Raw genomic sequence first — 22302 nt, forward strand, 5'->3', positions numbered from 1 at the left:
TAGGGTTAGGGTTACGCCTAGGGTTAGGCTTGAGAAAACCACAAAGCCAGGAGCTCCAGGGACACTCACCATGTGAAAGGCAGGCCAAGTTGAGCACGATACAGTTAAAACCTTGCTCCCTCTTCCTCTTTCTGCTTGGAACTCACCGCCACCCAATGCCCCATTTCTGGCCCAAACTTCGGTTATGTTTATGGTTACACCTAGTGTTAGGATTTGAGAAATCCACAAAGCCAGGAGCTCCAGGGATACTCAGCATGCGAAAGGCAGGCCAAGCTTATCGCAGCACAGCCAAAACCTTGCTCCCTCTTCTTCATTCTTCTTGGAAGTCGCCACAACCCAATGCCTGATTTCTGGCTCAAACTAGGGTTAGGGTTAGGGTTAGGGTTACGCCTAGGGTTAGGCTTGAGAAAACCACAAAGCCAGGAGCTCCAGGGACACTCACCATGCGAAAGGCAGGCCAAGTTGAGCACGATACAGTTAAAACCTTGCTCCCTCTTCTTCTTTCTGCTTGGAACTCACCGCCGCCCAATGCCCCATTTCTGGCTCAAACTAGGTTATGGTTATGGTTACACCTAGTGTTAGAGTTTGAGAAATCCACAAAGCCAGGAGCTCCAGGGATACTCAGCATGCGAAAGGCAGGCCAAGCTTATCGCAGCACAGCCAAAACCTTGCTCCCACTTCTTCATTCTTCTTGGAATTTGATACAGCCCAATGCCCGATTTCTGGCTCAAACTAGGGTTAGGGTTACGCCTAGGGTAAGGTTTGAGAAAACCACAAAGCCAGGAGCTCCAGGGACACTCACCATGCGAAAGGCAGGCCAAGTTGAGCACGATACAGTTAAAACCTTGCTCCCTCTTCCTCTTTCTGCTTGGAACTCACCGCCGCCCAATGCCCCATTTCTGGCTCAAACTAGGTTATGTTTATGGTTACACCTAGTGTTAGGATTTGAGAAATCCACAAAGCCAGGAGCTCCAGGGATACTCAGCATGCGAAAGGCAGGCCAAGCTTATCGCAGCACAGCCAAAACCTTGCTCCCTCTTCTTCATTCTTCTTGGAAGTCGCCACAACCCAATGCCTGATTTCTGGCTCAATCTAGGGTTAGGGTTAGGGTTACGGTTACGCCTAGGGTTAGGCTTGAGAAAACCACAAAGCCAGGAGCTCCAGGGATACTCCCCATGCGAAAGGCAGGCCAAGCTTATCGCAGCACAGCCAAAACCTTGCTCCCACTTCTTCATTCTTATTGGAATTCACCACAGCCCAATGCCCGATTTCTGGCTCAAACTAGGGTTAGGGTTACGCCTAGGGTTAGGCTTGAGAAAACCACAAAGCCAGGAGCTCCAGGGACACCCACCATGCGAAAGGCAGGCCAAGTTGAGCACGATACAGTTAAAACCTTGCTCCCTCTTCTTCTTTCTGCTTGGAACTCGCTGCCGCCCAATGCCCCATTTCTGGCTCAAAATAGGGTTATGGTCGTGGTTACACCTAGTGTTAGGGTTTGAGAAATCCACAAAGCCAGGAGCTCCAGGGATACTCAGCATGCGAAAGGCAGGCCAAGCTTATCGCAGCACAAGCAAAACCTTGCTCCCTCTTCTTCATTCTTCTTGGAACTTGCCACAGCCCAATGCCCGATTTCTGTCTCAATCTAGGGTTAGGGTTACGCCTAGGGTTAGGCTTGAGAAAACCACAAAGCCAGGAGCTCCAGGGACACTCACCATGCGAAAGGCAGGCCAAGTTGAGCACGATACAGTTAAAACCTTGCTCCCTCTTCTTCTTTCTGCTTGGAACTCGCCGTCGCCCAATGCCCCATTTCTGGCTCAAACTAGGTTATGGTTATGGTTACACCTAGTGTTAGGGTTTGAGAAATCCACAAAGCCAGGAGCTCCGGGGATACTCAGCATGCGAAAGGCAGGCCAAGCTTATCGCAGCACAGCCAAAACCTTGCTCCCACTTCTTCATTCTTCTTGGAAGTCGCCACAACCCAATGCCTGATTTCTGGCTCAATCTAGGGTTAGGGTTAGGGTTAGGGTTATGCCTAGGGTTAGGCTTGAGAAAACCACAAAGCCAGGAGCTCCAGGGATACTCCCCATGCGAAAGGCAGGCCAAGCTTATCGCAGCACAGCCAAAACCTTGCTCTCACTTCTTCATTCTTCTTGGGATTCACCACAGCCCAATGCCCGATTTCTGGCTCAAACTAGGGTTAGGGTTACGCCTAGGGTTAGGCTTGAGAAAACCACAAAGCCAGGAGCTCCAGGGACACTCACCATGTGAAAGGCAGGCCAAGTTGAGCACGATACAGTTAAAACCTTGCTCCCTCTTCCTCTTTCTGCTTGGAACTCACCGCCACCCAATGCCCCATTTCTGGCCCAAACTTCGGTTATGTTTATGGTTACAACTAGTGTTAGGATTTGAGAAATCCACAAAGCCAGGAGCTCCAGGGATACTCAGCATGCGAAAGGCAGGCCAAGCTTATCGCAGCACAGCCAAAACCTTGCTCCCTCTTCTTCATTCTTCTTGGAAGTCGCCACAACCCAATGCCTGATTTCTGGCTCAAACTAGGGTTAGGGTTAGGGTTAGGGTTACGCCTAGGTTAAGGTTTGAGAAAACCACAAAGCCAGGAGCTCCAGGGACACTCACCATGTGAAAGGCAGGCCAAGTTGAGCACGATACAGTTAAAACCTTGCTCCCTCTTCTTCTTTCTGCTTGGAACTCACCGCCGCCCAATGCCCCATTTCTGGCTCAAACTAGGTTATGGTTATGGTTACACCTAGTGTTAGGGTTTGAGAAATCCACAAAGCCAGGAGCTCCAGGGATACTCAGAATGCGAAAGGCAGGCCAAGCTTATCGCAGCACAGCCAAAACCTTGCTCCCACTTCTTCATTCTTCTTGGAAGTCGCCACAACCCAATGCCTGATTTCTGGCTCAACCTAGGGTTAGGGTTAGGGTTAGGGTTACGCCTAGGGTTAGCCTTGAGAAAACCACAAAGCCAGGAGCTCCAGGGATACTCCCCATGCGAAAGGCAGGCCAAGCTTATCGCAGCACAGCCAAAACCTTGCTCCCACTTCTTCATTCTTATTGGAATTCACCACAGCCCAATGCCCGATTTCTGGCTCAAACTAGGGTTAGGGTTACGCCTAGGGTTAGGCTTGAGAAAACCACAAAGCCAGGAGCTCCAGGGACACTCGCCACGCGAAAGGCAGGCCAAGTGGAGCACGATACAGTTAAAACCTTGCTCCCTCTTCTTCTTTCTGCTTGGAACTCGCCGCCGCCCAATGCCCCATTTCTGGCTCAAACTAGGTTATGGTTATGGTTACACCTAGTGTTAGGGTTTGAGAAATCCATAAAACCAGGAGCTCCAGGGATACTCAGCATGCGAAAGGCAGGCCAAGCTTATCGCAGCACAGCCAAAACCTTGCTCCCACTTCTTCATTCTTCTTGGAAGTCGCCACAACCCAATGCCTGATTTCTGGCTCAATCTAGGGTTAGGGTTAGGGTTAGGGTTATGCCTAGGGTTAGGCTTGAGAAAACCACAAAGCCAGGAGCTCCAGGGATACTCCCCATGCGAAAGGCAGGCCAAGCTTATCGCAGCACAGCCAAAACCTTGCTCTCACTTCTTCATTCTTCTTGGGATTCACCACAGCCCAATGCCCGATTTCTGGCTCAAACTAGGGTTAGGGTTACGCCTAGGGTTAGGCTTGAGAAAACCACAAAGCCAGGAGCTCCAGGGACACTCACCATGTGAAAGGCAGGCCAAGTTGAGCACGATACAGTTAAAACCTTGCTCCCTCTTCCTCTTTCTGCTTGGAACTCACCGCCACCCAATGCCCCATTTCTGGCTCAAACTAGGTTATGGTTATGGTTACACCTAGTGTTAGGGTTTGAGAAATCCATAAAACCAGGAGCTCCAGGGATACTCAGCATGCGAAAGGCAGGCCAAGCTTATCGCAGCACAGCCAAAACCTTGCTCCCTCTTCTTCATTCTTCTTGGAAGTCGCCACAACCCAATGCCTGATTTCTGGCTCAAACTAGGGTTAGGGTTAGGGTTAGGGTTACGCCTAGGTTAAGGTTTGAGAAAACCACAAAGCCAGGAGCTCCAGGGACACTCACCATGTGAAAGGCAGGCCAAGTTGAGCACGATACAGTTAAAACCTTGCTCCCTCTTCTTCTTTCTGCTTGGAACTCACCGCCGCCCAATGCCCCATTTCTGGCTCCAACTAGGGTTATGGTCGTGGTTACACCTAGTGTTAGGGTTTGAGAAATCCACAAAGCCAGGAGCTCCGGGGATACTCAGCATGTGAAAGGCAGGCCAAGCTTATCGCAGCACAAGCAAAACCTTGCTCCTTCTTCTTCTTTCTGCTTGGAACTTGCCACAGCCCAATGCCCGATTTCTGGCTCAAACTAGGGTTAGGGTTAGGGTTAGGGTTACGCCTAGGGTTAGGCTTGAGAAAACCACAAAGCCAGGAGCTCCAGGGACGCTCACCATGCGAAAGGCAGGCCAAGTTGAGCACGATACAGTTAAAACCTTGCTCCCTCTTCTTCTTTCTGCTTGGAACTCACCGCCGCCCAATGCCCCATTTCTGGCTCAAACTAGGTTATGGTTATGGTTACACCTAGTGTTAGGGTTTGAGAAATCCACAAAACCAGGAGCTCCAGGGATACTCAGAATGCGAAAGGCAGGCCAAGCTTATCGCAGCACAGCCAAAACCTTGCTCCCACTTCTTCATTCTTCTTGGAAGTCGCCACAACCCAATGCCTGATTTCTGGCTCAACCTAGGGTTAGGGTTAGGGTTAGGGTTACGCCTAGGGTTAGGCTTGAGAAAACCACAAAGCCAGGAGCTCCAGGGATACTCCCCATGCGAAAGGCAGGCCAAGCTTATCGCAGCACAGCCAAAACCTTGCTCCCACTTCTTCATTCTTATTGGAATTCACCACAGCCCAATGCCTGATTTCTGGCTCAAACTAGGGTTAGGGTTACGCCTAGGGTTAGGCTTGAGAAAACCACAAAGCCAGGAGCTCCAGGGACACTCGCCACGCGAAAGGCAGGCCAAGTGGAGCACGATACAGTTAAAACCTTGCTCCCTCTTCTTCTTTCTGCTTGGAACTCGCCGCCGCCCAATGCCCCATTTCTGGCTCAAACTAGGTTATGGTTATGGTTACACCTAGTGTTAGGGTTTGAGAAATCCATAAAACCAGGAGCTCCAGGGATACTCAGCATGCGAAAGGCAGGCCAAGCTTATCGCAGCACAGCCAAAACCTTGCTCCCACTTCTTCATTCTTCTTGGAAGTCGCCACAACCCAATGCCTGATTTCTGGCTCAACCTAGGGTTAGGGTTAGGGTTAGGGTTATGCCTAGGGTTAGGCTTGAGAAAACCACAAAGCCAGGAGCTCCAGGGATACTCCCCATGCGAAAGGCAGGCCAAGCTTATCGCAGCACAGCCAAAACCTTGCTCTCACTTCTTCATTCTTCTTGGGATTCACCACAGCCCAATGCCCGATTTCTGGCTCAAACTAGGGTTAGGGTTACGCCTAGGGTTAGGCTTGAGAAAACCACAAAGCCAGGAGCTCCAGGGACACTCACCATGTGAAAGGCAGGCCAAGTTGAGAACGATACAGTTAAAACCTTGCTCCCTCTTCCTCTTTCTGCTTGGAACTCACCGCCACCCAATGCCCCATTTCTGGCCCAAACTTCGGTTATGTTTATGGTTACACCTAGTGTTAGGATTTGAGAAATCCACAAAGCCAGGAGCTCCAGGGATACTCAGCATGCGAAAGGCAGGCCAAGCTTATCGCAGCACAGCCAAAACCTTGCTCCCTCTTCTTCATTCTTCTTGGAAGTCGCCACAACCCAATGCCTGATTTCTGGCTCAAACTAGGGTTAGGGTTAGGGTTAGGGTTACGCCTAGGGTTAGGCTTGAGAAAACCACAAAGCCAGGAGCTCCAGGGACACTCACCATGCAAAAGGCAGGCCAAGTTGAGCACGATACAGTTAAAACCTTGCTCCCTCTTCCTCTTTCTGCTTGGAACTCACCGCCGCCCAATGCCCCATTTCTGGCTCAAACTAGGTTATGGTTATGGTTACACCTAGTGTTAGGATTTGAGAAATCCACAAAGCCAGGAGCTCCAGGGATACTCAGCATGCGAAAGGCAGGCCAAGCTTATCGCAGCACAGCCAAAACCTTGCTCCCTCTTCTTCATTCTTCTTGGAAGTCGCCACAACCCAATGCCTGATTTCTGGCTCAATCTAGGGTTAGGGTTAGGGTTAGGGTTACGCCTAGGGTTAGGCTTGAGAAAACCACAAAGCCAGGAGCTCCAGGGATACTCCCCATGCGAAAGGCAGGCCAAGCTTATCGCAGCACAGCCAAAACCTTGCTCCCACTTCTTCATTCTTATTGGAATTCACCACAGCCCAATGCCCGATTTCTGGCTCAAACTAGGGTTAGGGTTACGCCTAGGGTTAGGCTTGAGAAAACCACAAAGCCAGGAGCTCCAGGGACACTCACCATGCGAAAGGCAGGCCAAGTTGAGCACGATACAGTTAAAACCTTGCTCCCTCTTCTTCTTTCTGCTTGGAACTCACCGCCGCCCAATGCCCCATTTCTGGCTCAAACTAGGTTATGGTTATGGTTACACCTAGTGTTAGGGTTTGAGAAATCCACAAAACCAGGAGCTCCAGGGATACTCACCATGCGAAAGGCAGGCCAAGCTTATCGCAGCACAGCCAAAACCTTGCTCCCTCTTCTTCATTCTTCTTGGAAGTCGCCACAACCCAATGCCTGATTTCTGGCTCAAACTAGGGTTAGGGTTAGGGTTAGGGTTACGCCTAGGTTAAGGTTTGAGAAAACCACAAAGCCAGGAGCTCCAGGGACACTCACCATGTGAAAGGCAGGCCAAGTTGAGCACGATACAGTTAAAACCTTGCTCCCTCTTCTTCTTTCTGCTTGGAACTCGCCGCCGCCCAATGCCCCATTTCTGGCTCCAACTAGGGTTATGGTCGTGGTTACACCTAGTGTTAGGGTTTGAGAAATCCACAAAGCCAGGAGCTCCGGGGATACTCAGCATGTGAAAGGCAGGCCAAGCTTATCGCAGCACAAGCAAAACCTTGCTCCCTCTTCTTCTTTCTGCTTGGAACTTGCAGCCGCCCAATGCCCCATTTCTGGCTCAATCTAGGGTTAGGGTTAGAGTTAGGGTTACGCCTAGGGTTAGGCTTGAGAAAACCACAAAGCCAGGAGCTCCAGGGACACTCACCATGCGAAAGGCAGGCCAAGTTGAGCACGATACAGTTAAAACCTTGCTCCCTCTTCCTCTTTCTGCTTGGAACTCACCGCCACCCAATGCCCCATTTCTGGCCCAAACTTCGGTTATGTTTATGGTTACAACTAGTGTTAGGATTTGAGAAATCCACAAAGCCAGGAGCTCCAGGGATACTCAGCATGCGAAAGGCAGGCCAAGCTTATCGCAGCACAGCCAAAACCTTGCTCCCACTTCTTCATTCTTCTTGGAAGTCGCCACAACCCAATGCCTGATTTCTGGCTCAATCTAGGGTTAGGGTTAGGGTTAGGGTTACGCCTAGGGTTAGGCTTGAGAAAACCACAAAGCCAGGAGCTCCAGGGATACTCCCCATGCGAAAGGCAGGCCAAGCTTATCGCAGCACAGCCAAAACCTTGCTCCCACTTCTTCATTCTTCTTGGAATTTGATACAGCCCAATGCCCGATTTCTGGCTCAAACTAGGGTTAGGGTTACGCCTAGGGTAAGGTTTGAGAAAACCACAAAGCCAGGAGCTCCAGGGACACTCACCATGCGAAAGGCAGGCCAAGTTGAGCACGATACAGTTAAAACCTTGCTCCCTCTTCCTCTTTCTGCTTGGAACTCACCGCCGCCCAATGCCCCATTTCTGGCTCAAACTAGGTTATGTTTATGGTTACACCTAGTGTTAGGATTTGAGAAATCCACAAAGCCAGGAGCTCCAGGGATACTCAGCATGCGAAAGGCAGGCCAAGCTTATCGCAGCACAGCCAAAACCTTGCTCCCTCTTCTTCATTCTTCTTGGAAGTCGCCACAACCCAATGCCTGATTTCTGGCTCAATCTAGGGTTAGGGTTAGGGTTAGGGTTACGCCTAGGGTTAGGCTTGAGAAAACCACAAAGCCAGGAGCTCCAGGGATACTCCCCATGCGAAAGGCAGGCCAAGCTTATCGCAGCACAGCCAAAACCTTGCTCCCACTTCTTCATTCTTATTGGAATTCACCACAGCCCAATGCCCGATTTCTGGCTCAAACTAGGGTTAGGGTTACGCCTAGGGTTAGGCTTGAGAAAACCACAAAGCCAGGAGCTCCAGGGACACCCACCATGCGAAAGGCAGGCCAAGTTGAGCACGATACAGTTAAAACCTTGCTCCCTCTTCTTCTTTCTGCTTGGAACTCGCCGCCGCCCAATGCCCCATTTCTGGCTCCAACTAGGGTTATGGTCGTGGTTACACCTAGTGTTAGGGTTTGAGAAATCCACAAAGCCAGGAGCTCCGGGGATACTCAGCATGTGAAAGGCAGGCCAAGCTTATCGCAGCACAAGCAAAACCTTGCTCCCTCTTCTTCTTTCTGCTTGGAACTTGCCACAGCCCAATGCCCGATTTCTGGCTCAAACTAGGGTTAGGGTTAGGGTTAGGGTTACGCCTAGGGTTAGGCTTGAGAAAACCACAAAGCCAGGAGCTCCAGGGACACTCACCATGCGAAAGGCAGGCCAAGTTGAGCACGATACAGTTAAAACCTTGCTCCCTCTTCTTCTTTCTGCTTGGAACTCACCGCCGCCCAATGCCCCATTTCTGGCTCAAACTAGGTTATGGTTATGGTTACACCTAGTGTTAGGGTTTGAGAAATCCACAAAACCAGGAGCTCCAGGGATACTCAGAATGCGAAAGGCAGGCCAAGCTTATCGCAGCACAGCCAAAACCTTGCTCCCTCTTCTTCATTCTTCTTGGAAGTCGCCACAACCCAATGCCTGATTTCTGGCTCAAACTAGGGTTACGGTTAGGGTTAGGGTTACGCCTAGGTTAAGGTTTGAGAAAACCACAAAGCCAGGAGCTCCAGGGACACTCACCATGTGAAAGGCAGGCCAAGTTGAGCACGATACAGTTAAAACCTTGCTCCCTCTTCTTCTTTCTGCTTGGAACTCGCCGCCGCCCAATGCCCCATTTCTGGCTCCAACTAGGGTTATGGTCGTGGTTACACCTAGTGTTAGGGTTTGAGAAATCCACAAAGCCAGGAGCTCCGGGGATACTCAGCATGTGAAAGGCAGGCCAAGCTTATCGCAGCACAAGCAAAACCTTGCTCCCTCTTCTTCTTTCTGCTTGGAACTTGCAGCCGCCCAATGCCCCATTTCTGGCTCAATCTAGGGTTAGGGTTAGAGTTAGGGTTACGCCTAGGGTTAGGCTTGAGAAAACCACAAAGCCAGGAGCTCCAGGGACACTCACCATGCGAAAGGCAGGCCAAGTTGAGCACGATACAGTTAAAACCTTGCTCCCTCTTCTTCTTTCTGCTTGGAACTCACCGCCGCCCAATGCCCCATTTCTGGCTCAAACTAGGTTATGGTTATGGTTACACCTAGTGTTAGAGTTTGAGAAATCCACAAACCCAGGAGCTCCAGGGATACTCAGCATGCGAAAGGCAGGCCAAGCTTATCGCAGCACAGCCAAAACCTTGCTCCCACTTCTTCATTCTTCTTGGAAGTCGCCACAACCCAATGCCTGATTTCTGGCTCAATCTGGGGTTAGGGTTAGGGTTAGGGTTAGGGTTACGCCTAGGGTTAGGCTTGAGAAAACCACAAAGCCAGGAGCTCCAGGGACACTCACCATGCGAAAGGCAGGCCAAGTTGAGCACGATACAGTTAAAACCTTGCTCCCTCTTCTTCGTTCTGCTTGGAACTCGCCGCCGCCCAATGCCCCATTTCTGGCTCAAACTAGGTTATGGTTATGGTTACACCTAGTGTTAGGGTTTGAGAAATCCATAAAACCAGGAGCTCCAGGGATACTCAGCATGCGAAAGGCAGGCCAAGCTTATCGCAGCACAGCCAAAACCTTGCTCCCACTACTTCATTCTTCTTGGAAGTCGCCACAACCCAATGCCTGATTTCTGGCTCAATCTAGGGTTAGGGTTAGGGTTAGGGTTATGCCTAGGGTTAGGCTTGAGAAAACCACAAAGCCAGGAGCTCCAGGGATACTCCCCATGCGAAAGGCAGGCCAAGCTTATCGCAGCACAGCCAAAACCTTGCTCTCACTTCTTCATTCTTCTTGGGATTCACCACAGCCCAATGCCCGATTTCTGGCTCAAACTAGGGTTAGGGTTACGCCTAGGGTTAGGCTTGAGAAAACCACAAAGCCAGGAGCTCCAGGGACACTCACCATGTGAAAGGCAGGCCAAGTTGAGCACGATACAGTTAAAACCTTGCTCCCTCTTCCTCTTTCTGCTTGGAACTCACCGCCACCCAATGCCCCATTTCTGGCCCAAACTTCGGTTATGTTTATGGTTACACCTAGTGTTAGGATTTGAGAAATCCACAAAGCCAGGAGCTCCAGGGATACTCAGCATGCGAAAGGCAGGCCAAGCTTATCGCAGCACAGCCAAAACCTTGCTCCCTCTTCTTCATTCTTCTTGGAAGTCGCCACAACCCAATGCCTGATTTCTGGCTCAAACTAGGGTTAGGGTTAGGGTTAGGGTTACGCCTAGGTTAAGGTTTGAGAAAACCACAAAGCCAGGAGCTCCAGGGACACTCACCATGTGAACGGCAGGCCAAGTTGAGCACGATACAGTTAAAACCTTGCTCCCTCTTCTTCTTTCTGCTTGGAACTCACCGCCGCCCAATGCCCCATTTCTGGCTCCAACTAGGGTTATGGTCGTGGTTACACCTAGTGTTAGGGTTTGAGAAATCCACAAAGCCAGGAGCTCCGGGGATACTCAGCATGTGAAAGGCAGGCCAAGCTTATCGCAGCACAAGCAAAACCTTGCTCCTTCTTCTTCTTTCTGCTTGGAACTTGCCACAGCCCAATGCCCGATTTCTGGCTCAAACTAGGGTTAGGGTTAGGGTTAGGGTTACGCCTAGGGTTAGGCTTGAGAAAACCACAAAGCCAGGAGCTCCAGGGACGCTCACCATGCGAAAGGCAGGCCAAGTTGAGCACGATACAGTTAAAACCTTGCTCCCTCTTCTTCTTTCTGCTTGGAACTCACCGCCGCCCAATGCCCCATTTCTGGCTCAAACTAGGTTATGGTTATGGTTACACCTAGTGTTAGGGTTTGAGAAATCCACAAAACCAGGAGCTCCAGGGATACTCAGAATGCGAAAGGCAGGCCAAGCTTATCGCAGCACAGCCAAAACCTTGCTCCCACTTCTTCATTCTTCTTGGAAGTCGCCACAACCCAATGCCCGATTTCTGGCTCAAACTAGGGTTAGGGTTACGCCTAGGGTTAGGCTTGAGAAAACCACAAAGCCAGGAGCTCCAGGGACACTCACCATGCGAAAGGCAGGCCAAGTTGAGCACGATACAGTTAAAACCTTGCTCCCTCTTCTTCTTTCTGCTTGGAACTCGCCGCCGCCCAATGCCCCATTTCTGGCTCAAACTAGGTTATGGTTATGGTTACACCTAGTGTTAGGGTTTGAGAAATCCATAAAACCAGGAGCTCCAGGGATACTCAGCATGCGAAAGGCAGGCCAAGCTTATCGCAGCACAGCCAAAACCTTGCTCCCACTACTTCATTCTTCTTGGAAGTCGCCACAACCCAATGCCTGATTTCTGGCTCAATCTAGGGTTAGGGTTAGGGTTAGGGTTATGCCTAGGGTTAGGCTTGAGAAAACCACAAAGCCAGGAGCTCCAGGGATACTCCCCATGCGAAAGGCAGGCCAAGCTTATCGCAGCACAGCCAAAACCTTGCTCTCACTTCTTCATTCTTCTTGGGATTCACCACAGCCCAATGCCCGATTTCTGGCTCAAACTAGGGTTAGGGTTACGCCTAGGGTTAGGCTTGAGAAAACCACAAAGCCAGGAGCTCCAGGGACACTCACCATGTGAAAGGCAGGCCAAGTTGAGCACGATACAGTTAAAACCTTGCTCCCTCTTCCTCTTTCTGCTTGGAACTCACCGCCACCCAATGCCCCATTTCTGGCCCAAACTTCGGTTATGTTTATGGTTACACCTAGTGTTAGGATTTGAGAAATCCACAAAGCCAGGAGCTCCAGGGATACTCAGCATGTGAAAGGCAGGCCAAGCTTATCGCAGCACAGCCAAAACCTTGCTCCCTCTTCTTCATTCTTCTTGGAAGTCGCCACAACCCAATGCCTGATTTCTGGCTCAAACTAGGGTTAGGGTTAGGGTTAGGGTTACGCCTAGGTTAAGGTTTGAGAAAACCACAAAGCCAGGAGCTCCAGGGACACTCACCATGTGAAAGGCAGGCCAAGTTGAGCACGATACAGTTAAAACCTTGCTCCCTCTTCTTCTTTCTGCTTGGAACTCACCGCCGCCCAATGCCCCATTTCTGGCTCCAACTAGGGTTATGGTCGTGGTTACACCTAGTGTTAGGGTTTGAGAAATCCACAAAGCCAGGAGCTCCGGGGATACTCAGCATGTGAAAGGCAGGCCAAGCTTATCGCAGCACAAGCAAAACCTTGCTCCTTCTTCTTCTTTCTGCTTGGAACTTGCCACAGCCCAATGCCCGATTTCTGGCTCAAACTAGGGTTAGGGTTAGGGTTAGGGTTACGCCTAGGGTTAGGCTTGAGAAAACCACAAAGCCAGGAGCTCCAGGGACGCTCACCATGCGAAAGGCAGGCCAAGTTGAGCACGATACAGTTAAAACCTTGCTCCCTCTTCTTCTTTCTGCTTGGAACTCACCGCCGCCCAATGCCCCATTTCTGGCTCAAACTAGGTTATGGTTATGGTTACACCTAGTGTTAGGGTTTGAGAAATCCACAAAACCAGGAGCTCCAGGGATACTCAGAATGCGAAAGGCAGGCCAAGCTTATCGCAGCACAGCCAAAACCTTGCTCCCACTTCTTCATTCTTCTTGGAAGTCGCCACAACCCAATGCCTGATTTCTGGCTCAACCTAGGGTTAGGGTTAGGGTTAGGGTTACGCCTAGGGTTAGGCTTGAGAAAACCACAAAGCCAGGAGCTCCAGGGATACTCCCCATGCGAAAGGCAGGCCAAGCTTATCGCAGCACAGCCAAAACCTTGCTCCCACTTCTTCATTCTTATTGGAATTCACCACAGCCCAATGCCTGATTTCTGTCTCAAACTAGGGTTAGGGTTACGCCTAGGGTTAGGCTTGAGAAAACCACAAAGCCAGGAGCTCCAGGGACACTCGCCACGCGAAAGGCAGGCCAAGTGGAGCACGATACAGTTAAAACCTTGCTCCCTCTTCTTCTTTCTGCTTGGAACTCGCCGCCGCCCAATGCCCCATTTCTGGCTCAAACTAGGTTATGGTTATGGTTACACCTAGTGTTAGGGTTTGAGAAATCCATAAAACCAGGAGCTCCAGGGATACTCAGCATGCGAAAGGCAGGCCAAGCTTATCGCAGCACAGCCAAAACCTTGCTCCCACTTCTTCATTCTTCTTGGAAGTTGCCACAACCCAATGCCTGATTTCTGGCTCAACCTAGGGTTAGGGTTAGGGTTAGGGTTATGCCTAGGGTTAGGCTTGAGAAAACCACAAAGCCAGGAGCTCCAGGGATACTCCCCATGCGAAAGGCAGGCCAAGCTTATCGCAGCACAGCCAAAACCTTGCTCTCACTTCTTCATTCTTCTTGGGATTCACCACAGCCCAATGCCCGATTTCTGGCTCAAACTAGGGTTAGGGTTACGCCTAGGGTTAGGCTTGAGAAAACCACAAAGCCAGGAGCTCCAGGGACACTCACCATGTGAAAGGCAGGCCAAGTTGAGCACGATACAGTTAAAACCTTGCTCCCTCTTCCTCTTTCTGCTTGGAACTCACCGCCACCCAATGCCCCATTTCTGGCCCAAACTTCGGTTATGTTTATGGTTACACCTAGTGTTAGGATTTGAGAAATCCACAAAGCCAGGAGCTCCAGGGATACTCAGCATGCGAAAGGCAGGCCAAGCTTATCGCAGCACAGCCAAAACCTTGCTCCCTCTTCTTCATTCTTCTTGGAAGTCGCCACAACCCAATGCCTGATTTCTGGCTCAAACTAGGGTTAGGGTTAGGGTTAGGGTTACGCCTAGGGTTAGGCTTGAGAAAACCACAAAGCCAGGAGCTCCAGGGACACTCACCATGCGAAAGGCAGGCCAAGTTGAGCACGATACAGTTAAAACCTTGCTCCCTCTTCTTCTTTCTGCTTGGAACTCACCGCCGCCCAATGCCCCATTTCTGGCTCAAACTAGGTTATGGTTATGGTTACACCTAGTGTTAGAGTTTGAGAAATCCACAAAGCCAGGAGCTCCAGGGATACTCAGCATGCGAAAGGCAGGCCAAGCTTATCGCAGCACAGCCAAAACCTTGCTCCCACTTCTTCATTCTTCTTGGAATTTGATACAGCCCAATGCCCGATTTCTGGCTCAAACTAGGGTTAGGGTTACGCCTAGGGTAAGGTTTGAGAAAACCACAAAGCCAGGAGCTCCAGGGACACTCACCATGCGAAAGGCAGGCCAAGTTGAGCACGATACAGTTAAAACCTTGCTCCCTCTTCCTCTTTCTGCTTGGAACTCACCGCCGCCCAATGCCCCATTTCTGGCTCAAACTAGGTTATGTTTATGGTTACACCTAGTGTTAGGATTTGAGAAATCCACAAAGCCAGGAGCTCCAGGGATACTCAGCATGCGAAAGGCAGGCCAAGCTTATCGCAGCACAGCCAAAACCTTGCTCCCTCTTCTTCATTCTTCTTGGAAGTCGCCACAACCCAATGCCTGATTTCTGGCTCAATCTAGGGTTAGGGTTAGGGTTACGGTTACGCCTAGGGTTAGGCTTGAGAAAACCACAAAGCCAGGAGCTCCAGGGATACTCCCCATGCGAAAGGCAGGCCAAGCTTATCGCAGCACAGCCAAAACCTTGCTCCCACTTCTTCATTCTTATTGGAATTCACCACAGCCCAATGCCCGATTTCTGGCTCAAACTAGGGTTAGGGTTACGCCTAGGGTTAGGCTTGAGAAAACCACAAAGCCAGGAGCTCCAGGGACACCCACCATGCGAAAGGCAGGCCAAGTTGAGCACGATACAGTTAAAACCTTGCTCCCTCTTCTTCTTTCTGCTTGGAACTCGCTGCCGCCCAATGCCCCATTTCTGGCTCAAAATAGGGTTATGGTCGTGGTTACACCTAGTGTTAGGCTTTGAGAAATCCACAAAGCCAGGAGCTCCAGGGATACTCAGCATGCGAAAGGCAGGCCAAGCTTATCGCAGCACAAGCAAAACCTTGCTCCCTCTTCTTCATTCTTCTTGGAACTTGCCACAGCCCAATGCCCGATTTCTGTCTCAATCTAGGGTTAGGGTTACGCCTAGGGTTAGGCTTGAGAAAACCACAAAGCCAGGAGCTCCAGGGACACTCACCATGCGAAAGGCAGGCCAAGTTGAGCACGATACAGTTAAAACCTTGCTCCCTCTTCTTCTTTCTGCTTGGAACTCGCCGTCGCCCAATGCCCCATTTCTGGCTCAAACTAGGTTATGGTTATGGTTACACCTAGTGTTAGGGTTTGAGAAATCCACAAAGCCAGGAGCTCCGGGGATACTCAGCATGCGAAAGGCAGGCCAAGCTTATCGCAGCACAGCCAAAACCTTGCTCCCACTTCTTCATTCTTCTTGGAAGTCGCCACAACCCAATGCCTGATTTCTGGCTCAATCTAGGGTTAGGGTTAGGGTTAGGGTTATGCCTAGGGTTAGGCTTGAGAAAACCACAAAGCCAGGAGCTCCAGGGATACTCCCCATGCGAAAGGCAGGCCAAGCTTATCGCAGCACAGCCAAAACCTTGCTCTCACTTCTTCATTCTTCTTGGGATTCACCACAGCCCAATGCCCGATTTCTGGCTCAAACTAGGGTTAGGGTTACGCCTAGGGTTAGGCTTGAGAAAACCACAAAGCCAGGAGCTCCAGGGACACTCACCATGTGAAAGGCAGGCCAAGTTGAGCACGATACAGTTAAAACCTTGCTCCCTCTTCCTCTTTCTGCTTGGAACTCACCGCCACCCAATGCCCCATTTCTGGCCCAAACTTCGGTTATGTTTATGGTTACAACTAGTGTTAGGATTTGAGAAATCCACAAAGCCAGGAGCTCCAGGGATACTCAGCATGCGAAAGGCAGGCCAAGCTTATCGCAGCACAGCCAAAACCTTGCTCCCTCTTCTTCATTCTTCTTGGAAGTCGCCACAACCCAATGCCTGATTTCTGGCTCAAACTAGGGTTAGGGTTAGGGTTAGGGTTACGCCTAGGTTAAGGTTTGAGAAAACCACAAAGCCAGGAGCTCCAGGGACACTCACCATGTGAAAGGCAGGCCAAGTTGAGCACGATACAGTTAAAACCTTGCTCCCTCTTCTTCTTTCTGCTTGGAACTCACCGCCGCCCAATGCCCCATTTCTGGCTCAAACTAGGTTATGGTTATGGTTACACCTAGTGTTAGGGTTTGAGAAATCCACAAAACCAGGAGCTCCAGGGATACTCAGAATGCGAAAGGCAGGCCAAGCTTATCGCAGCACAGCCAAAACCTTGCTCCCACTTCTTCATTCTTCTTGGAAGTCGCCACAACCCAATGCCTGATTTCTGGCTCAACCTAGGGTTAGGGTTAGGGTTAGGGTTACGCCTAGGGTTAGCCTTGAGAAAACCACAAAGCCAGGAGCTCCAGGGATACTCCCCATGCGAAAGGCAGGCCAAGCTTATCGCAGCACAGCCAAAACCTTGCTCCCACTTCTTCATTCTTATTGGAATTCACCACAGCCCAATGCCCGATTTCTGGCTCAAACTAGGGTTAGGGTTACGCCTAGGGTTAGGCTTGAGAAAACCACAAAGCCAGGAGCTCCAGGGACACTCGCCACGCGAAAGGCAGGCCAAGTGGAGCACGATACAGTTAAAACCTTGCTCCCTCTTCTTCTTTCTGCTTGGAACTCACCGCCGCCCAATGCCCCATTTCTGGCTCCAACTAGGGTTATGGTCGTGGTTACACCTAGTGTTAGGGTTTGAGAAATCCACAAAGCCAGGAGCTCCGGGGATACTCAGCATGTGAAAGGCAGGCCAAGCTTATCGCAGCACAAGCAAAACCTTGCTCCTTCTTCTTCTTTCTGCTTGGAACTTGCCACAGCCCAATGCCCGATTTCTGGCTCAAACTAGGGTTAGGGTTAGGGTTAGGGTTACGCCTAGGGTTAGGCTTGAGAAAACCACAAAGCCAGGAGCTCCAGGGACGCTCACCATGCGAAAGGCAGGCCAAGTTGAGCACGATACAGTTAAAACCTTGCTCCCTCTTCTTCTTTCTGCTTGGAACTCACCGCCGCCCAATGCCCCATTTCTGGCTCAAACTAGGTTATGGTTATGGTTACACCTAGTGTTAGGGTTTGAGAAATCCACAAAACCAGGAGCTCCAGGGATACTCAGAATGCGAAAGGCAGGCCAAGCTTATCGCAGCACAGCCAAAACCTTGCTCCCACTTCTTCATTCTTCTTGGAAGTCGCCACAACCCAATGCCTGATTTCTGGCTCAACCTAGGGTTAGGGTTAGGGTTAGGGTTACGCCTAGGGTTAGGCTTGAGAAAACCACAAAGCCAGGAGCTCCAGGGATACTCCCCATGCGAAAGGCAGGCCAAGCTTATCGCAGCACAGCCAAAACCTTGCTCCCACTTCTTCATTCTTATTGGAATTCACCACAGCCCAATGCCTGATTTCTGTCTCAAACTAGGGTTAGGGTTACGCCTAGGGTTAGGCTTGAGAAAACCACAAAGCCAGGAGCTCCAGGGACACTCGCCACGCGAAAGGCAGGCCAAGTGGAGCACGATACAGTTAAAACCTTGCTCCCTCTTCTTCTTTCTGCTTGGAACTCGCCGCCGCCCAATGCCCCATTTCTGGCTCAAACTAGGTTATGGTTATGGTTACACCTAGTGTTAGGGTTTGAGAAATCCATAAAACCAGGAGCTCCAGGGATACTCAGCATGCGAAAGGCAGGCCAAGCTTATCGCAGCACAGCCAAAACCTTGCTCCCACTTCTTCATTCTTCTTGGAAGTTGCCACAACCCAATGCCTGATTTCTGGCTCAACCTAGGGTTAGGGTTAGGGTTAGGGTTATGCCTAGGGTTAGGCTTGAGAAAACCACAAAGCCAGGAGCTCCAGGGATACTCCCCATGCGAAAGGCAGGCCAAGCTTATCGCAGCACAGCCAAAACCTTGCTCTCACTTCTTCATTCTTCTTGGGATTCACCACAGCCCAATGCCCGATTTCTGGCTCAAACTAGGGTTAGGGTTACGCCTAGGGTTAGGCTTGAGAAAACCACAAAGCCAGGAGCTCCAGGGACACTCACCATGTGAAAGGCAGGCCAAGTTGAGCACGATACAGTTAAAACCTTGCTCCCTCTTCCTCTTTCTGCTTGGAACTCACCGCCACCCAATGCCCCATTTCTGGCCCAAACTTCGGTTATGTTTATGGTTACACCTAGTGTTAGGATTTGAGAAATCCACAAAGCCAGGAGCTCCAGGGATACTCAGCATGCGAAAGGCAGGCCAAGCTTATCGCAGCACAGCCAAAACCTTGCTCCCTCTTCTTCATTCTTCTTGGAAGTCGCCACAACCCAATGCCTGATTTCTGGCTCAAACTAGGGTTAGGGTTAGGGTTAGGGTTACGCCTAGGGTTAGGCTTGAGAAAACCACAAAGCCAGGAGCTCCAGGGACACTCACCATGCGAAAGGCAGGCCAAGTTGAGCACGATACAGTTAAAACCTTGCTCCCTCTTCTTCTTTCTGCTTGGAACTCACCGCCGCCCAATGCCCCATTTCTGGCTCAAACTAGGTTATGGTTATGGTTACACCTAGTGTTAGAGTTTGAGAAATCCACAAAGCCAGGAGCTCCAGGGATACTCAGCATGCGAAAGGCAGGCCAAGCTTAACGCAGCACAGCCAAAACCTTGCTCCCACTTCTTCATTCTTCTTGGAATTTGATACAGCCCAATGCCCGATTTCTGGCTCAAACTAGGGTTAGGGTTACGCCTAGGGTAAGGTTTGAGAAAACCACAAAGCCAGGAGCTCCAGGGACACTCACCATGCGAAAGGCAGGCCAAGTTGAGCACGATACAGTTAAAACCTTGCTCCCTCTTCCTCTTTCTGCTTGGAACTCACCGCCGCCCAATGCCCCATTTCTGGCTCAAACTAGGTTATGTTTATGGTTACACCTAGTGTTAGGATTTGAGAAATCCACAAAGCCAGGAGCTCCAGGGATACTCAGCATGCGAAAGGCAGGCCAAGCTTATCGCAGCACAGCCAAAACCTTGCTCCCTCTTCTTCATTCTTCTTGGAAGTCGCCACAACCCAATGCCTGATTTCTGGCTCAATCTAGGGTTAGGGTTAGGGTTACGGTTACGCCTAGGGTTAGGCTTGAGAAAACCACAAAGCCAGGAGCTCCAGGGATACTCCCCATGCGAAAGGCAGGCCAAGCTTATCGCAGCACAGCCAAAACCTTGCTCCCACTTCTTCATTCTTATTGGAATTCACCACAGCCCAATGCCCGATTTCTGGCTCAAACTAGGGTTAGGGTTACGCCTAGGGTTAGGCTTGAGAAAACCACAAAGCCAGGAGCTCCAGGGACACCCACCATGCGAAAGGCAGGCCAAGTTGAGCACGATACAGTTAAAACCTTGCTCCCTCTTCTTCTTTCTGCTTGGAACTCGCTGCCGCCCAATGCCCCATTTCTGGCTCAAAATAGGGTTATGGTCGTGGTTACACCTAGTGTTAGGCTTTGAGAAATCCACAAAGCCAGGAGCTCCAGGGATACTCAGCATGCGAAAGGCAGGCCAAGCTTATCGCAGCACAAGCAAAACCTTGCTCCCTCTTCTTCATTCTTCTTGGAACTTGCCACAGCCCAATGCCCGATTTCTGTCTCAATCTAGGGTTAGGGTTACGCCTAGGGTTAGGCTTGAGAAAACCACAAAGCCAGGAGCTCCAGGGACACTCACCATGCGAAAGGCAGGCCAAGTTGAGCACGATACAGTTAAAACCTTGCTCCCTCTTCTTCTTTCTGCTTGGAACTCGCCGTCGCCCAATGCCCCATTTCTGGCTCAAACTAGGTTATGGTTATGGTTACACCTAGTGTTAGGGTTTGAGAAATCCACAAAGCCAGGAGCTCCGGGGATACTCAGCATGCGAAAGGCAGGCCAAGCTTATCGCAGCACAGCCAAAACCTTGCTCCCACTTCTTCATTCTTCTTGGAAGTCGCCACAACCCAATGCCTGATTTCTGGCTCAATCTAGGGTTAGGGTTAGGGTTAGGGTTATGCCTAGGGTTAGGCTTGAGAAAACCACAAAGCCAGGAGCTCCAGGGATACTCCCCATGCGAAAGGCAGGCCAAGCTTATCGCAGCACAGCCAAAACCTTGCCCTCACTTCTTCATTCTTCTTGGGATTCACCACAGCCCAATGCCCGATTTCTGGCTCAAACTAGGGTTAGGGTTACGCCTAGGGTTAGGCTTGAGAAAACCACAAAGCCAGGAGCTCCAGGGACACTCACCATGTGAAAGGCAGGCCAAGTTGAGCACGATACAGTTAAAACCTTGCTCCCTCTTCCTCTTTCTGCTTGGAACTCACCGCCACCCAATGCCCCATTTCTGGCCCAAACTTCGGTTATGTTTATGGTTACACCTAGTGTTAGGATTTGAGAAATCCACAAAGCCAGGAGCTCCAGGGATACTCAGCATGCGAAAGGCAGGCCAAGCTTATCGCAGCACAGCCAAAACCTTGCTCCCACTTCTTCATTCTTCTTGGAAGTCGCCACAACCCAATGCCTGATTTCTGGCTCAAACTAGGGTTAGGGTTAGGGTTAGGGTTACGCCTAGGTTAAGGTTTGAGAAAACCACAAAGCCAGGAGCTCCAGGGACACTCACCATGTGAAAGGCAGGCCAAGTTGAGCACGATACAGTTAAAACCTTGCTCCCTCTTCTTCTTTCTGCTTGGAACTCACCGCCGCCCAATGCCCCATTTCTGGCTCAAACTAGGTTATGGTTATGGTTACACCTAGTGTTAGGGTTTGAGAAATCCACAAAACCAGGAGCTCCAGGGATACTCAGAATGCGAAAGGCAGGCCAAGCTTATCGCAGCACAGCCAAAACCTTGCTCCCACTTCTTCATTCTTCTTGGAAGTCGCCACAACCCAATGCCTGATTTCTGGCTCAACCTAGGGTTAGGGTTAGGGTTAGGGTTACGCCTAGGGTTAGCCTTGAGAAAACCACAAAGCCAGGAGCTCCAGGGATACTCCCCATGCGAAAGGCAGGCCAAGCTTATCGCAGCACAGCCAAAACCTTGCTCCCACTTCTTCATTCTTATTGGAATTCACCACAGCCCAATGCCCGATTTCTGGCTCAAACTAGGGTTAGGGTTACGCCTAGGGTTAGGCTTGAGAAAACCACAAAGCCAGGAGCTCCAGGGACACTCGCCACGCGAAAGGCAGGCCAAGTGGAGCACGATACAGTTAAAACCTTGCTCCCTCTTCTTCTTTCTGCTTGGAACTCGCCGCCGCCCAATGCCCCATTTCTGGCTCAAACTAGGTTATGGTTATGGTTACACCTAGTGTTAGGGTTTGAGAAATCCATAAAACCAGGAGCTCCAGGGATACTCAGCATGCGAAAGGCAGGCCAAGCTTATCGCAGCACAGCCAAAACCTTGCTCCCACTTCTTCATTCTTCTTGGAAGTCGCCACAACCCAATGCCTGATTTCTGGCTCAATCTAGGGTTAGGGTTAGGGTTAGGGTTATGCCTAGGGTTAGGCTTGAGAAAACCACAAAGCCAGGAGCTCCAGGGATACTCCCCATGCGAAAGGCAGGCCAAGCTTATCGCAGCACAGCCAAAACCTTGCTCTCACTTCTTCATTCTTCTTGGGATTCACCACAGCCCAATGCCCGATTTCTGGCTCAAACTAGGGTTAGGGTTACGCCTAGGGTTAGGCTTGAGAAAACCACAAAGCCAGGAGCTCCAGGGACACTCACCATGTGAAAGGCAGGCCAAGTTGAGCACGATACAGTTAAAACCTTGCTCCCTCTTCCTCTTTCTGCTTGGAACTCACCGCCACCCAATGCCCCATTTCTGGCTCAAACTAGGTTATGGTTATGGTTACACCTAGTGTTAGGGTTTGAGAAATCCATAAAACCAGGAGCT

The sequence above is a fragment of the Aphelocoma coerulescens genome, chromosome 1A (genome assembly GCF_041296385.1).
Source record: "Aphelocoma coerulescens isolate FSJ_1873_10779 chromosome 1A, UR_Acoe_1.0, whole genome shotgun sequence".
NCBI classification, from domain to species: Eukaryota; Metazoa; Chordata; class Aves; order Passeriformes; family Corvidae; genus Aphelocoma; species Aphelocoma coerulescens.